This window comes from Patagioenas fasciata, chromosome 3 (genome assembly GCF_037038585.1).
Source record: "Patagioenas fasciata isolate bPatFas1 chromosome 3, bPatFas1.hap1, whole genome shotgun sequence".
In the NCBI taxonomy this organism is placed as follows: domain Eukaryota; kingdom Metazoa; phylum Chordata; class Aves; order Columbiformes; family Columbidae; genus Patagioenas; species Patagioenas fasciata.
The window spans coordinates 44806508-44823481 of record NC_092522.1 but is presented as its reverse complement, the minus strand read 5'-3'; the positions used below and the strand labels follow the sequence as shown (position 1 = coordinate 44823481).

Sequence of the window (16974 nt, the reverse complement as noted above, 5' to 3'; positions counted from 1 at the left end):
CATCCCTGGGCAACCTGTGCCAGTGCTTCATCACCTTCACAGTAAAAAAATGTTTCCTGATGTTCAGAGAGAACCTCCTCTGTTTCTGGTTGTGCCCATTGACTCTGGTCCTGTCACTGGGCACCACTGAAAAGAGCTTGGCTCCATCTCTTTACACCCTCCCATCAGCTATTTACACACCTTGATGAGCTTTCCTTGAGCCTCCTCTATTCCAGACACACTCTTTTCATTTTAGTTCACTTTGTCTACCTTTTAATTTTCTTAAACTTTTATTTATTCACACTGCAATTTATTGCCAGTTCCAAAAACTTTATTTTTGCAGGTGTTAAGTGTCTTTGTGGAATGAGAGAAAAACTAAGGAAGAAATGTGCTGACATTTTTTAGAGAAAGGATTTCTTAGACAAGGGTGACAGGGCTTGCCAGGGAGCTCTGACACAGATGAGAACGCATTCTCTTTAGATTTAGCAGAAACTAAATATACTTCATATTTGCTTCATGTTCTTCCTGGATTCTGAATTGCAATATTTTTCAAGAGCAAAAGGAGATCACATTATTCCCCTTTACCCAGCAATCTTACCCAGCAATCTTTAGACCACTTCTGAACTGCCATGTCCAGTTGGGAATAATATGTCCACTCCAATACAAGAAACACATGAACAAATTTGGGTGGGTCCAGTGAAGAGTCACCAAGATGGCTGGGGCTGGAGAACGTGCCCCATAAGGAGAGGGTGCGGGAGCTGGGCTTTCTCAGACTGAGAAAGAAAAGGTTTTGGGGGTGCCTAGAAGCTCCTTTCCAATGCCTAAAAGGAGATTACCAAATGAGGGACCCAAGATCTTTATGGAGTTGCATGAGAAGGAAAGGAAAGGAAAGGAAAGGAAAGGAAAGGAAAGGAAAGGAAAGGAAAGGAAAGGAAAGGAAAGGAAAGGAAAGGAAAGGAAAGGAAAGGAAAGGAAAGGAAAGGAAAGGAAAGGAAAGGAAAGGAAAGGAAAGGAAAGGAAAGGAAAGGAAAGGAAAGGAAAGGAAAGGAAAGGGGAAAGAAAAAAAAAAAAAAAAGAGGCAATGGTAACAAAACAAACCATGGATGGAGTAAGGGCTCATATTCCTCTCACTGACCAGAGTCACATACGCAACTACTAGTTCTCTATGCAAGAATTGGAAACAGCAGCCTGACTTTCTCCAGAAGCCAATTAAGGTTATTTAAGATCTAAATCATTCCCTATATCTCTTCTTCAGTTATGTGTGGAGACTAGGGTGGTTTTACTCTCCCTTCAGGTAACCTCATTCAGCTAGGATGAGTCTACACTAATTCAACATTAAGGTATCTCTCTGTTCCTTTAGACATTCAGAGTTAACAGGGACATACAAACTAGTCACATGTGTAATTTTCATTTTTTTTATGGCTATCAACCCCAAACTTATTCCAGCATTGAATAAATATAAATGCACAACTATACCTTTTTAATATCTACCTAAAATCCACTGTAGCTCACATTTAGGAATGTGATGAGTATCTGCTTTATTAAAAGAAAAAGAAAAGGAAAAAAACGATCCTCGGTATAAGAATAATGATGTTTACTTGAAAGTCTAGAATCTTCTCCATTGGTATCATCTGACAATGATAATTTATAAATGAAATACAGCTCAAACACACAAACAAGTGAATGATGTCCACAAAGTTGTAACCCTACCTCCCACCAGACTGGCAGGGGGCTAACGCTGTTGCTCTCTGCACAGCAGCAACAGAACTTCCTCACAGAAAGAAAACTCAGCTTTTAGGAGGTTTCTAATCTCCAAGCAAGAAACTGTCTGGTGTATTACAGACACAGCAAAGGCAACACCTTGATATGTATCTCAATTTGCTAAAATAAGACTGAAAAATAAAGACTGTAAGAAGACAATGAAGAAGAGCAGTAGGATTTAGGAAACAAAACCACGAGCTTGAAAAAAAATGTAGCCGCAGTAGACCATGCCTGAACGCCTAGAAGTTCAATTCCGACAGCTTCTCCTTCTCCCAGGTATTCCTTCCTGTGAAGTTAGGGGATTTTCACTTAGAGAAGCATGTTTCATTGGGAAGAATGGCAGATGGAGATTAGGAACATCAAAAACTTTTATGAAATGCATTAGTTAAGAAGAAAACAGAAGCCTGAAAAAACCACTTCTAAATATAAAGTTTCCCAGGTAGAAAGAGTAATGTTTACATGCATTCAGAACATGAATTCAAAAAATTGAAGGAACATAGACTAAAAGCAAGAAAATACCATTTTTTTTAGATGGCAAGAATACAGAGATGATACAAACAGAAACGTGATATCTACATAACTTTTATTTCCCAGACTTCTTTCACTGTGTGTAAGAATATGCAATGTAAACTACATTCTCAGTTACACCAAGACAGCCTCACTGTGAAGGCCTAATTCAAACCACAGCCAGCTGCTATACAATGAATAACAACTGCAGCCAGAGGGACCATGCAAAAAGTCTGAGGGAGAGAAAGCACACAGAGGTGTAACTGGTAAAACAGAGTGGACTTCTGCTTTCTCTGCCCTTTATTGTTTGTTTTGGAGACATCGATCATCTGATCTGAGGTTCCAGGTACCTCCACTTCCAGGTTCCACTGCTACTTCCTAGAATTGACATTGCTGAAAAGTGCAATGGCATATTCAAGAAACAATTTTACCCAAACCACTGCTTTAATTTCTCATAACTAAAAAAAGGAGAGTGTTGCAAGTTATAACATCTAATGGAAAAGAAACACTTCAGGTGAAAGACAGAAATACATCTTCATGAGCTTGTTACATTTCAACAGGATATGAAATATTTTATATAAATTCAAAATGCTACTGTGGATGTAGGTTTGATTCTTAATGTGTATGCTATTGCTGGTCAAAAAGCTTAAAATTCCATGGTTCATTCTGCTGTTGAACTTTATTTAGCTGAGTGGGTGAAGTGAACAACACATGTATATAGACTGATTAGCAATCATTTTTGTGAGAAGTAATATTGCCCAGCCATCTGCTGTGCCATTACAAGGAGAGTGGTCTTGATGGATTAAATGCTAGTCACTTTTAATGTCCTTTGTTTTATAAGAGAGTCAGACATTTTCAATACCTTTGGACAACGCAAACCTGATGAAATCTAAATTATGAAAAATATACCCTGGTTGCTGAGGTTTCATTTTATTTTCTTTTTAAACATAGTGCAGGTTTTTTCTCCTTACTGTAGTAACTGTTGCATGGATTGATGATAGTTCATTCATCTTAAATTGTAGGGTATGGTAATACCAGTGGAACAAGTTGTTTCTTATGAAAACATCCAGAGGAGGGGACTAAAGAGGATGGATGGTCCTTGTTTTAATTCGGAATAAACATGTTTCTGTGCTTTGAAACCCCTGAAAGGACGTGTTTTCAGTTATTAGTGTGGATTCCACTTTTTCTTATGCATCTCAGGGCTTCAGGTGATGTGGTCTTTCTATTTATGTTTACTTTGAAGTCCATAAAACACTTCAAAGTATCATAAAATTATAGTTGCAGCCTCAAAACATCTGAAGTAACTTGCAGTAAACTCTGAGGGACCAAGGAAAGGAAAAAAGGGCATTTCCCAATTCTGTTCCACTTTAAGACAGCATTTTTTCCGAGTCTATTTTATGCTCTTTGCGCAGCTCAGTCCTGGAGAAGATTCCTCCAAGGAACAGTCTAGGGCGTTTTGTGTCCTTAAAATTGCTATATCATGTAAGTGACAACTTGCAAGTTTTTCATATATTTTTCATATATTCTTGATACAAAAATGTCAAACAAATGAAAACCTCTCTTTCCATCAAACAATAAAGTGTTTGTCATTTTGGGTTATTTGTCTAATCTAAAATCCATCACAGTACCGAAGTGCATTGCTAAGCCACACGGCTGCCTGGAAAAGGAATTAATGAGTCAGAACTTCACAAGCACACATTCATTTTAAGAGTCGAATGCCAAGACATTATCACTTACTCTCACCTCACTCCTGCTGTCATTTCATTGCCAGTGTGAACACAAGCTGCAAAGGATTAACTTCAAGTAAGTAATGAAATACAACCTGCTTCTCACGCTCACAGAAAGTGTAGGAGACATTCTGTGGGCCTGATTGTGGCATTTAAAGAGGGGAAAATAAAACAGCCAGAAAAGTTCTTGAACACCTACGTCACTATAAACCTCTCTCATTTGTCCCATCTGAAGGATCAGATTTGCAAAGGGAGCAGCACTCACTGAGAGGCATTTCAGGGAGGGCAAAAGAGTCGGCAAAGGAAGAGGCACTATTTACTCAAACACAGTTAAAATGAAATTCATGCTTGACTACAAGATACACATCACAAACCAAGTCATCTGTCACCATAGCAGCCTACCTAAATAGGTAGGATTTTGCTGTGTGTGCTAGAAAGCAGATGCTGATGCCATCAGGTACGATGCCATCGGTAGGAACATTGCTCAGCAGGTGAGAGGGGAAACTTGTCAGAGATGTGCCATGAATCCTCATCTGCCCAGAGAACGGTAACATCTACGCTGACAGTCTGAGCTGAACTGTAACACAGGGTGTCACTTATACACATATGCCAAGTCCAAAGACAACAATGTATACCTGAAACATTAACTATGTTCACAAACCAGGGACACAATACCAGTCTTGCCTTAGGTGCTCACAGGATGTGAGTGAATTGGGACTTACCTAAACGGCTGACATAACCCTGGAAAGATTTTATCCAAAAAGGACTAACAGAAGTCATGACACCACGAAGAACACTGAATGAAAAAGGGGAGGTGACCTACAGTTTCTTGAAAGAAAAACCAACAAAACAACAACAAAAACCACCAACGAACAAAACCAAACAAAGCAAAAGACCTCTCTTCACTCGGAGGAAGAATAAAAAATAAAAAAAAATAAAAAAACCCCAGTAGTTTCCAAATTGGAGAAAAGAAAGAAGTTTAGTCCTTGAAAGAAAAGTTATATCTCACTGCTAGCAATACACAAACCCTCCTCTTGGAAACTTTTAAAATATTGACTGTTAAATAATTAATGTAATTGTTTCCCACTGGATTTCAGCTGATTCACACACTAACTGTTGCTACCTCCTACTGAAACTTAGCTTTTATTCTCTTAATAAAATTGTCTCTTGAAAGGCAGACCCCTGAGACCTCAAAATGTAATGGCTTGACATGAGAACCACAGCTTTTATGTCGATTTAAAAAAAAAAAAAAAAAAAAAAAAGAGTTGCAACTTGAGGTCTCATGAGGCAGAAAAAATGGGAGTGAGGTGCTGGCACTGAGCAACGCTATAACTTCACCTCTGAAATATTTGTTTGGTGTGTTTGTTGCGCATACTGGAAATGTGCAGCTACAGCGGGTGGAAGAAATCCATCCAAACTGCAAGGATCAGGTAGACCTAACTACCAGGAAAAAGAGGAAACGGCACGATTTGCTCACTAGATAACCAGTTCATTCAGGACACGGTGAGGAAAAATGGACTGAATGCGTTTAAAATTGCCTTCAGTTTCCCTGTCATCTCTCTTGTCAGTTTTTTTAAGTACCTACCAATATCAAACCAGCAATCAGGCCTTTCAGTGATGGACTTCAGCTCTGTACAGACCAAACCAAAACAGCATTGATAAAATATTTATTCTAATTCCACTATTACTACTCTTGAATTTTGCTATGTTCAGTTTTGCAGAAATCACAGACTTTTTGCTATTTTATTCCTGATATCTCTTTTCTCTTTAAATTGAAATGATAGAAGGATGAAATCCAGACTGATTTGAAATATGGGTTTCCTGTTTTGCCTGCTGGCACTTCCTCTGAAATTGCAACTTTTTAGTTTGAGCTTTGATTCCCCTGATTCTTCAGGGCAAAATACAGAAAATGAAAACCTGTGCGTCTTGTTTTCCCTGATGACAGTCTGAACTTCTCTTCGTACGATATTTCCTAACACTTCTCTTATTCCCCCCTCCAGTATGAAACTGTCTGCTGATATATAAAGTCATAGGTGCACACTTCAGAGCAAACCTGTTAAAGATAAAACAAAAAACCACGCACAAACAAACAAGACTATTACTGCAAATACCACATTTTTGAAAATTCTTTCAGATGAAATCTTGTTCCACAATTTCAAGCATCCATAGAAGACCCCAAATATCGGACACAGACTACTTTAACTTAGTAGCAGAATTATTATGCTATTATTTCAGGTTTTCTTGTATACTGCTTGCCAGTTGCTGCTAGTACTTCTTCCTAGCTGGGTTTGCAGATGTGTGATCAAACTGTTTGGTTGCAAACATTCAGTGGGGAACTATGTGATACATTCTCCAGGGCACATGACACCCAAGAATTTGTGCAAGGGAGTGTCAGCCAGAAAATGTATTTTACATTATGGTGCCCTCAGACACGGTGCCCTGTATCACGGGATGCTTCCCTGGCTGCAGTACAGTGTCACTGCTTCTCCCTTTCTTTGTCACACTCAAGGCAAGGTACAGTCACCCTCTCCATCACCTGTGTCTGGACGTCACAGGCACGGGAAAAGCTACACCACCACACTTCAAGATTGTGAGCAACAGGCACTGCCACAGCCAGGTGCACATCTGGGGTGGGGTTTCAAAGAAAGACACACATGTTTAAGGTTCAGCAGATCCAGGGCACTTGAATAACTGGTGTGGTTAATGCATCACTTGGATTTGTGGCCAGCAAATAGCGGAAGTGGGCACAGGCTTTTTCAGTGCACAAAATATTTGTTCCTGAGGAACTACAGAAGATAATAGTGTTGAATCAGAGGGACGTCAGTTAATGTGGAGTTTCTGAAGTTGGGTGAGGGTAAGCAATAGGTAGCACTAAACTCTTGCTATCATTACTGCTGGTTAAGATGAATCATGACACTTTTTTTAGTCTCTAAGCCTGTTTTGATATCGAATGTTACTACATCAACCATTAATTTTGTATCATTGTTGTGCATTGCTATCATAATCACAGAACACCCACTTATGACCAGGCATTTCAGATAATACAAAGAACATGCAGTAGCAGCTAGAAAAATAACTGCTTCCTTCACTACACTGAATGCAGTAAAGACCAAGCCCCTTTATAACAATATTCATACCTCCAGCAAACTGAGAGCAGAAAATGCTGAAAATGATGTATTTCTTTCAATGGGAAGAATGCTGTGCTTTTGAAGTCCAGCAGGAGTTGAGAGCTTTGTAAGCAAACAGGTGTCATTGAGACACACATCAGGGAAAAATAGCATCAAAGCTCAGGTGGGGTAACATCCAAAAGTGTGGATGTAGCTTTCCAGAGAATAGCACAGGAAGGCAGTTTCCCATGTAAGCAGATACAGTTATCTGTGATGCATGTATACAAAAAAAACCAAGGCAGTTATGACAAACAGGATCATTTTTAGAGAGTTCTCTTCATCTGTCATTTACAATTCATTTCTTCGATTGGCAAATAAAATATATTTCACTGTCCACATCAAAATGAAGGATGAGGAAGTAAACTTTCCAGATGCCATTGAAGGTTTCTATTGTCACAACTTCCCCCCTGCTCACTTTTCACTTCTTCCCGTTGCACAGGATTTACACAGATAATTGTAGAGAACTGTCGGTTCAGCCAGATAAAATCCACTATAAAAAACCAAACCAAAACAAAACAAAACAAAACAAAAAAACAAAAACACAAAACAGAAATACTGACAGATACTAATTAGCAAAAATAGCTCAGTGAAAACCCTTTCACAAAGGTGCTTTTTTTTTTCCTACAAAAAGAGACAAGGTCTCAGGGAATGACCTATTTCTTTTCTAGTGGCAGAATCTAAATGTAGAAGGAAGAGATAGCACTAATGACAACAGCAGCAAAAACTATCAAAGGCTTTAAAATAAATTGATAAAATGAACAAAAGTGTCTAGCTGGGTCAACATAATGGTCACTTTGTGTTTTAAGGCAAGTCAAATATTAAATTGCTGAACTGTAAGCCATAGCGTGCAATTTAACATCTAAATCGTTCTCAGTACTAAAGGAAAAAAAGCTGGAAAATGTGTCCTCAGGTTTTAGAAAGACATCTAGGGGAAATCTGGGAAAAAAAGATGAATACAACAGATGCCCATCCAGACAACATTATAGGAACTTTAATAAAGGGCAAAATGAAAGAAAATAAAGATAAATGCGACAGAAAAAGAAGTCTCAGCACTACTTTTGTTGGTGGATGCAGTATCTCACAACTTTGTTCATTCATATGTGGAATTAGCAAACACACGAGGTCATGAAAATCTGGTTGACAAATTAATTATCTTGGGTTTTCAGGAGGTTTTTGACATGATTCCCCCAAATCTTTTTCTAATGGAATTAAGTGCACCTGGGATACAAAGTCATGGAAAAAGCATTAGGTAGAAAGATGGGAATAAAGGTCAGGCGTAGTATATCAGTTATCACACTGAAAGGGGGTGACCACTGTAGCTGTTTGCATTAAATCCTGAACTGCTGAATATCCTCCTAAATTATCTACAGAAAAGTGTGACTGATGATATAACAAAATCTGTTGAAGGCATATCATTACCAAGGTAAGTAAAAAGTGAAATGTGAGGAGATGTAGAAGCACTTCAGGGTCACCATTAATAAAATTCATGTCAGGTTTAGCTGTGAATCTGTAAATCCCCATCCCTAACTTCCTCAAACCAGCCTACTTGAAAATATCCTCAACTTAGGTGACAAATACATGAAGCTTCCTCAAGAAATAACTGTTTTCTCTTATGTCATAAAGAAAAAATCAGCCATTTATTATTTCTCTGAAAGACCTTAACCAAAACATTTAAACGTTATTAATTCCACAGTTACTTATTGTTGCTCATTATATTTTGCTTTGTTTATTTCATGCTAGTGATTGTATTTGAATATGTAAATAATTTCACAATTTCAAGATGCAAATATTCCACAATTAGAGTTCTTCGTAACCTTTTTAATAAGATCAAAAGCCATTTAAATGTTAAGTTCTCCAGTTTATCTAAGGTATTACCTTGAAGTAGTAATTAGGAAGCAAATTTTCAAAAGCAAGTGTAAATTATTTGTTATAATTTCTGCATGACAAACTGAAGTGAATAGAGTCTTTTTGTGGTTTGGATTTTTTTTAAATAAATTTGAGCTTCAACTTTAGTGATAAGAGTAATTTTTAGTAGCTATAAAATTAGGTTTTATTGCCACTAGATGTTTTACATTTTGTGGATCCAAGACTTCCAAAACCAAATAAGGTCTTGCAGCTACAAGCCCACAGTAGACATGGCTCCTGTCACCCACCTTGCCATACAAACAGTGAAAATCCTGAAAATATGTGAAATTTGGGTAGGTGGTGCAAATGGTGAAATTAGAAGAAAGAAGAAACATTATAGAGAGAACATCTGAATGGAGAAGAATACGCAAATTAGGTCCAACCAGCAGTCATAAGCAAATGAGAATCAGAGGATATTCTATGCAGTAAAATTGGGGAATGAACCATGAAGATAAAAATGAGAAAGGAAAAGAGAGGAGAGGGGAAAAAAGGAAGAAAAAGATGGAAGCGAATACTGAAAACTGAGAGAGCACCTAGGAAATATTAATCTGTCCAAGATGAAATGGGAAGCAATGTCCTTTGTATAGTAAACTAGAGCACTCAGCAGTTCAATTAATCCTGAACAGTCACTATATTCCTATGTGGACAGCAGTATTTCTCTACATGTGCCGTGGGAAAACTGAAAACCCTCTTAAGGACAATTAGTAACAAAATCAAGAGAAGGCCTCACATTAACCTTGCAGTCATCAAATACTGTATGCAGCATGGAAATATCAAAACATTTTTGTTTACTTGACTATAAATAGCTGCAGCAGTTATTGGCAAGACGAAATAGAATTTCAAGTACTTTTATTCAATTAAGTTGTCCAGATTTAAAATCTCACTTCCACCTACTTGTGCTTTCCATTACTATATAACGCAGTTCTCAGGGAAACCAGGAAGCAGAAAGCTAATGAAGTCTCTAGACAATTATTTAGCGGATTTTAATTAATTATGCTGGTATGAATTGGGAATTAGCAAATGTTCTTCCTCTTAAACCTCCATAACTTTGTACGATCCCAAAGGTTCAGAAGGAGGTTGTCAAACAGTAAGAAAAGCACAAAACCTCCTAGTAACTTCAGTAAAAATGAGCTCAAATATTTTATTAGGAAGGTCATTAAAATTTAATTTATGCAATAAATTAATGAGCTTTATTTCTAAAAGTTATCAGAATTCTCCCTCAAAGCACATATATTTTCAGTTGTACTTCAGTCCTTAGCTAAGTCAATAAATATATGTTTTATTGCTATTAACAAAAACGGTAACATAAGGGTCTCTGACCATGCTGAATAATCAAAAAGTGTCACCTACTAGCAAAGAGAGCAACAATGCAAGCAGGCAAGATGGGGAAAGGATAATATTTTTGAATAAGTAGGAACTGGTATCTGAAACCAGATATTTTGAAAATCTGATACATCAATAGGAAGTTAATATTAGCCTTACACACATTTTCCTAACACTGAGATAGTGATTCTGTATTCTGAGCAACAGCATCAAGTAAAAGAGATTGGTACAACACTTACAAGGAGATACCCAGCTTAGGAACACCAGTTCCTTAGAAGAACCATGTAGAGAATTTTCAACGAAAACTAAGGAACAAAAATTGGTCTATTTGGGATTTGAGTCTAAAAACTGATTATAAAGCTTTCCAGACTTTATAAATCGTTAGGGAGAAGCCAGTATCAGTTTTTAATATCTCATCATATATGCAGCTTTATGATGAAGCTGTGTACTTAGAAGTAACTTCATGGGTAAAGGTTTAAACTGTGTAATTTTCATTTTTTTATAGCCTAGTTTGCTCTGTGACAGAAAGGATGAAATACATTCCTTCAACTGCTGCAACAGAGCATCTGAAATTCTTTCCAATTAAGTTACTTGAAATTAATGCTTACCACTATTTTAGCTTCTATTGTCTGGATCTGGTAATAGTTTTAGCATTAACTTTTTAACTGAGTAGGCTTCTTCAGACTAATTTTCCTAATCAGTATTCTATATTCTAGTCAGTATTTCTTTCTTATTCTTTACTCAATAAGAATCTCAAAGACCTTAGTGAAATAAAGCCCACACTGCCAACTGAATTCTAAAGAAAATGCTGATTGTTGTTTTATTTCAATTTTTAAAATCTAACTGGGTATTGGACACTTTTTATAAACTCGCTTTTGGATTTTAGCCTGAGATATAGCTCAAAGGCAACACTACACCTAATCCTATTTTAAAAGGCATCTTGTTAAATCTTGTTTCTTTTGAGTTAATGAGGAAATCTCTAGCTTTCTGCAAGACTGGAATTTAACCTTTAATGACTAAAACAAAGGAGAGAGGAGTGGATGTCATGTGAGGGTATTACACTTAGCCACTGAAAATAATTTTGAGTACAATTCGGAGACTTTAATATCAAAAGCATGAATTATTTATCATTAAAAATAAATAGCTTTGAAAAGACCACCACGGAATCAGGGCTAGTACTAAGAAAAATGAAATTTGAGATCTCAGTTCAAGGTTTGTTTTTAACCAAAATTGAGCAAACATCAACGGAGTTCTGTTTTATTTAGGAAATATATATGACACAGAAGTTATAGTCAAATCATAGAATAGTTTAGGTTGGAAGGGACCTTAAAGACTGTCTAGTTCCAACCCCATTGCCACAGGCAGGGATACCTTCAACTAGATCAGGTTGCTCAAAGCCTAACTGGAACCAAAAGAGATCTATTTTTTTATTAGTATGCTGTTGACAACAGCAAACAGGTTGGTCACAGAAACAATGTTATGGAACACTTATTTTTTGTTATACCAATAACAGTAATATCATTTTAGTCTCACAACAAATTATGCTAGAAGGCAGCAAATTCCATACTCGTGATCTTTACCCATTACTCCAATATAACATTCATTTATAAATTAAACAGATACAATTCATTAATAATTTATAGGTAATTCAAAAGTTTATGAAATTATTTTAACAATAAATAGGATTAGTTGTCTAGGCTAGACCTGTTTTGTACCTGGCTAATATAACCTATTATATTGATAATATATTTTGCTGTTTATTAAGTGGTCTCTAAAGCAATTTTCAGAGTCTATGATGTTGTATTATACATAAATCCTGATATGTAGAAGCATGGTATTTTAATTACTAGGATGAAAAAACCAAACTATTGCAAATAGTATCTTGTAAAATGGTTCCAGCTTACAGCAACCAGGGAGGAGAAATTTATTTAGACATATTTAGTATAATGAAACAGGTTTGATAGTTTGACCTATCTGCCTCTGTAAAGGAAGTGATTTGTCATTGTCATCAAGAACTCTTTGCATCTCTATCAGTCACAAACTCCATTTCTTCCCTTCAAGTGTAAAAAACTGCTTATTTTTAACCAGCTGCCACACTACTGATATGTTTAATCAGAAGAAATAGCCACTCCTTGACATGGAATTGGAAATGAGCACTGATGTAGCCTATATCTGCAAGCCAGAAAGTAACCTGGCCAACCTAGGAACATGTTAATTACCTTCAAGAGTGACTACAGGGAAATGAGGGTGCTCCATCAGCACCGGCACATGTAGAGTGAAAGCTCCATGCTGGCCGGGCTGCTCTGTGCTCCTGGGAGACACTCCTGACACATGCAGTCTACACAGGGTAACAGATCATACCAAACTGGAAAAAACCTTCAGTGGAAAAACATGAAATCCATTAAAACTGATTTATCCTGTCACAACTGAATTACAGGTAATACCCCTCTATTCATCACTTCCAAAATCTATCTAAGGGCTTTGGGCAAATAAAATAACCCCTGCATGTGAACATTTACCACTGAGGTCCTGACACCACAGCAGTGGTTAGAAGCCCACCGGGTGCCACACATAGGTAAGTGCTGCCTATGCTACACATAACTAAATGAAAACTGACCCATACATTTTAACTGTGCTTGAGTGTTGCAACATAAATACTATTAGTACTAAAGCAGTGTCCGTAAATTTTGACATTTTCTAATGCCAACCAGGATTTGAGTTTTACTTTCTTTGCGTTCATCTAAAATTAAAGTCATTATTCCACTTAAATGTTACAGGACCTGACAAGATCAGATGAAATTCACTCAGCAGAAGAAAGTTAGAAAATTATTTACACTAGACCTGACGAAAGTTCATGAGGTTTTCCTCCCCGAACAAAATGTGCCCAAATTTCTGTCAGACAAGTGAAAAAAGTGAGTGTCTTGGTGTTCCTGGCTTCCTACTATGAGGATTATAGTATATGTCCTGGCAGCATAAATTAGTTTTATTAGCTTTTTTGTTTTTTTCTAGTTGAGCTGATAAATGGGATGCATTCTACTCTTGCTTTCCACAAGTTCTGATTAATGCAAAGACTGCAAACACAAGCATGACCTTTCCATTCCCTTCTTTCTTCCTTTTCATAAGAGGCTCTTTTCTCCATTAGCAAATTCTGGAAGAACCTCCCCTTTGCTTGCAGCTGGCTGGTGCTGTCTCCCAAATGGCAATCAGTTAGAACATCTCGTCTGGCTCCTGCACTTTGCTGCTACATTACTGCATATGCATAGAGAAAGGGGCAGAAACAACTTAGAGCTGACTGATTTTTCATGTACCATTTCATATCTCAAACAAAAACCCTAATATTTTTCCTCTTTTTAGATTAAGTACTGTATATTATCAAGGTCATTACTAACACAGCAGTTGCTGACGAAAGATTTTACTACAACACAATGGAAGGAAAGGTGGAAGAAACACAGTCAGATATTGTGCTACTGAGTCCTTCCCTTTTATTGCACTAGCTCACTAACCACGGTTTACATGGCTGCTGGTGGGCATCTAGTTACAAATTAGCAAACATCAGTTAAGTCTGAAGACTATTAATAACAAGAACTGAAACTGAAAAATCCCAGGAGGGTGTCTATTTCAAGGTACAGTCCTATTTTATAACTTTCGAAGTCTGACTTAGTCATATATATTTGACTTCAGTGTCATTCTTGACATTCAGGAGCAGCAGCAAACTCCTTCAACAGACTGCCAAAATGACCCAGACCAAGGCAATCTGAAGGCAAAGGCTGCACCTTCGGGAGCTGGCTGCAGTGCTGGGGTTCTGCTAGAGCAACCACCTAATAATGAAGTGCCTTCAGCCACATGCAAATGGCTGGGCAGCTATGAGTAAATTAAATAAGCAGTACTCAGGAGTAAAGGTATTGTACAGGAACAAGGGGATGATGGCTAAACATACTATCAATTGTTAGAAGCTCTTTCTGAGCGACCTAGATAGAAATTCTTCATGGGCTGATTTAAGGACGAAATGTGTGCTTGTGAATAACACACATTTCATTATGAAAATACTTGAAAACTGGCATTGGTTTTTCTCCTTGGAAAGACATCATCATCATTTACCATTGGCATGTTGGAATACTAGGGAATAGAGAAATAAAGTGGCTGCCCAAAAGGCATCAAAGAAATCAGTGCAAGAACCAAGTACAGAATTAGTCTCTTGGCAATTTCAGCTGATGCATTTATATCAGTTTATCTACCTTTTTTGTTCTATTTTTTCCCCTAAGGCTTAAAAGTACTTCAGCCTCTATTGTGGTCAGTCTGGTACATTTCATGGCATTAATTATACTTTAAAAAAGCAAAACACAATGTAGAGAGAGTAGATTTTCCACATTAAAAGTAATTGGCACCATCAGTGAAGAGTCAGCAGTTATCCTGTGATGGTCAATTCAACAAACACAGGTCTAATTGCCAAACCACAAGCCCTTACAATTCTGTAAACTCAGTTAATTACTTCTTTGCAGGTTGAGATCAGGCTTATTTTTGTAACTGAATAAAAATTCCACATCAAAAATAACTTAGATAATTTCTGTTCCTTAAAATTCTACAGATGAGTTGTAGACTGAAACACAAGCATTTTTTAAGTACATACTGAAAAGCAAACAATATAACAGCAACTCTATGTTGTGCACAGCTATTCTGGGCACAAGCTCTACTCTGTTCCACTGAGTAACTTCAAATCTGGTATAATTTGTCAGAATTCACCCATCATGTCCAGTTTATTTTCTTGATGGAGATTTACTGCAGCAAGCCAAAGTCTTTCAAATCTTCCACAGAAAGTGATTTTCCACTTATGAAAAACATGCAAGCTTTTTTTGGCTGGCTATTAATATTTGTAACTATTTTTTACTTGAAATTGCTGTTTCCAGATAATAGCTCTACAGTTATTAGCACATTGAAAGCAAATGTTACTGCCAGACCTTCTCCCACCTTTTGCTCACCCACTATCCACAAAGCAGCCTTCTTCATCCCCACTTAAATGGTATTGGAGTTGTATTTCCTATGCCAAACAAAGGAAAAAAAATGCAGTACAAAATGTGATTTTTTTTTTTTTCTATTATTTTAATGTACAGTAGTGCCATTTCTTCTTACTGGTTCTTTGTTTTACTAAAGAGCAACGTGACTGAAGGAATTAGGTGTTTTCACTCCAGAGAACAAAAAGCTGAGGGGGGACCTCATCACAGTTTCCAGTACAAAGAGGACAGAGGCCACAAGGAGAGGACAAGGGGCAACGGGTACAAGCTGCATGGGGAGAGGTTTCATCTTGATCTAAGAAAGGAATTTTTTATAGTGAAAACAACCAATCGCTGCAACAACCTCCCCAGAGACGTGGTGGAGTTCCCATCAGTGGAGGTATTCAAGATGTGAATCTGTCTGCTTACTCCTTAAACCACAATTTGCATTCCTTGCTCGAATGAGTAGTTCACAGCACTTGTAGGTGAGGTGTGCCAATAGTCCTTACATTTTTCTGGACAGAGTAGAATATACTCTTAAAATATGTGAACCAAGGTCTACTTCGTGTTTCTTTTACAGGTATGTTTCTGATATCAGAATTTGACAGACATGATAACTTTCAGTGCGAACACAGACACTATTTGTTTCTGCATCATGAAAATGCACAGTTTCACAAGAGCCTTGTAAAAGAACCCTTTGGGAGAGATTTAAAAGACAGTCATAGTAAAACCCTGACACACTGCTGAAAAGCAGATGGAAGATACTGTAAATCCAAATTATGGTGACAACAGTTCGCAGAAATTTAGGGCTTTTCCACAGGAAATTCTAGATTGTCTTGTCTATACTAGAACAAAAAGTCGCACACTTAAAAATTTTTACAAAACAGAATATTTTCAGAATAGCTCTTGCCCACTACCTGTCAGGTTCACTGCTATCTGGTAACTCCGAGCATCACCCAAAGGCAGCACTTAGGGCAACTGGCTTCCTGAATATGTGCACCCAGCCAGCTCCAGAGAGCTGACTTTGGACTAGAACTGACACACGTGAGACAGTTTTGTCATCATGGATAGATTTTTCCACCTGCAATCTGAGAGGATAAAACCCAGCTTAAATTAAATTACTATGGTGGTCTGGTTACATATGTTAGTACTTTGTGTGTTTGTGTAATTTTAATTTGGAATCATGTTTCCATTTAGTTTAACATTTCTTCTATTCCAAATTTCGCAACAACCAGATAATCTGAATGACAGCGTATCCCAGTATTGCAGTTCTGGTTTGACAAATAAACATTGAGCTTCCATATCAAATAAACACAGAATGGCAATCTTTCAAATACATAGGTGAGTGTTTTGTAGCTGACAATCAAGAAATACAATATCACGCATTGGTTTCTTCCAACCTCTACTTTATTATGAGGAAGCAAACGTATGACACCATGTAAAGTCACATAAAGCTGGAAGGAATTAGTGAACTCTTTCATGTAATGTATTGATAAGTTGTAAACTGGCTACTTCCAAATAATGAATTATGTATTTATAAGAGTTTCTCATTATTTAAGCGATTTTACTTTTTGCTGGAATTACATAATGATCATACTTTCATTACTAATATGACAA

At 37.2% G+C, this 16974-nt stretch overlaps 1 protein-coding gene across 8 annotated transcripts in view; it reads right to left on the bottom strand.

The window, feature by feature from the left end:
* Positions 1-16974, bottom strand: part of RGS7 (regulator of G protein signaling 7) — a 223312-nt gene that overhangs the window by 66635 nt on the left and 139703 nt on the right. The gene's annotated exons all lie outside the window — the stretch shown is intronic.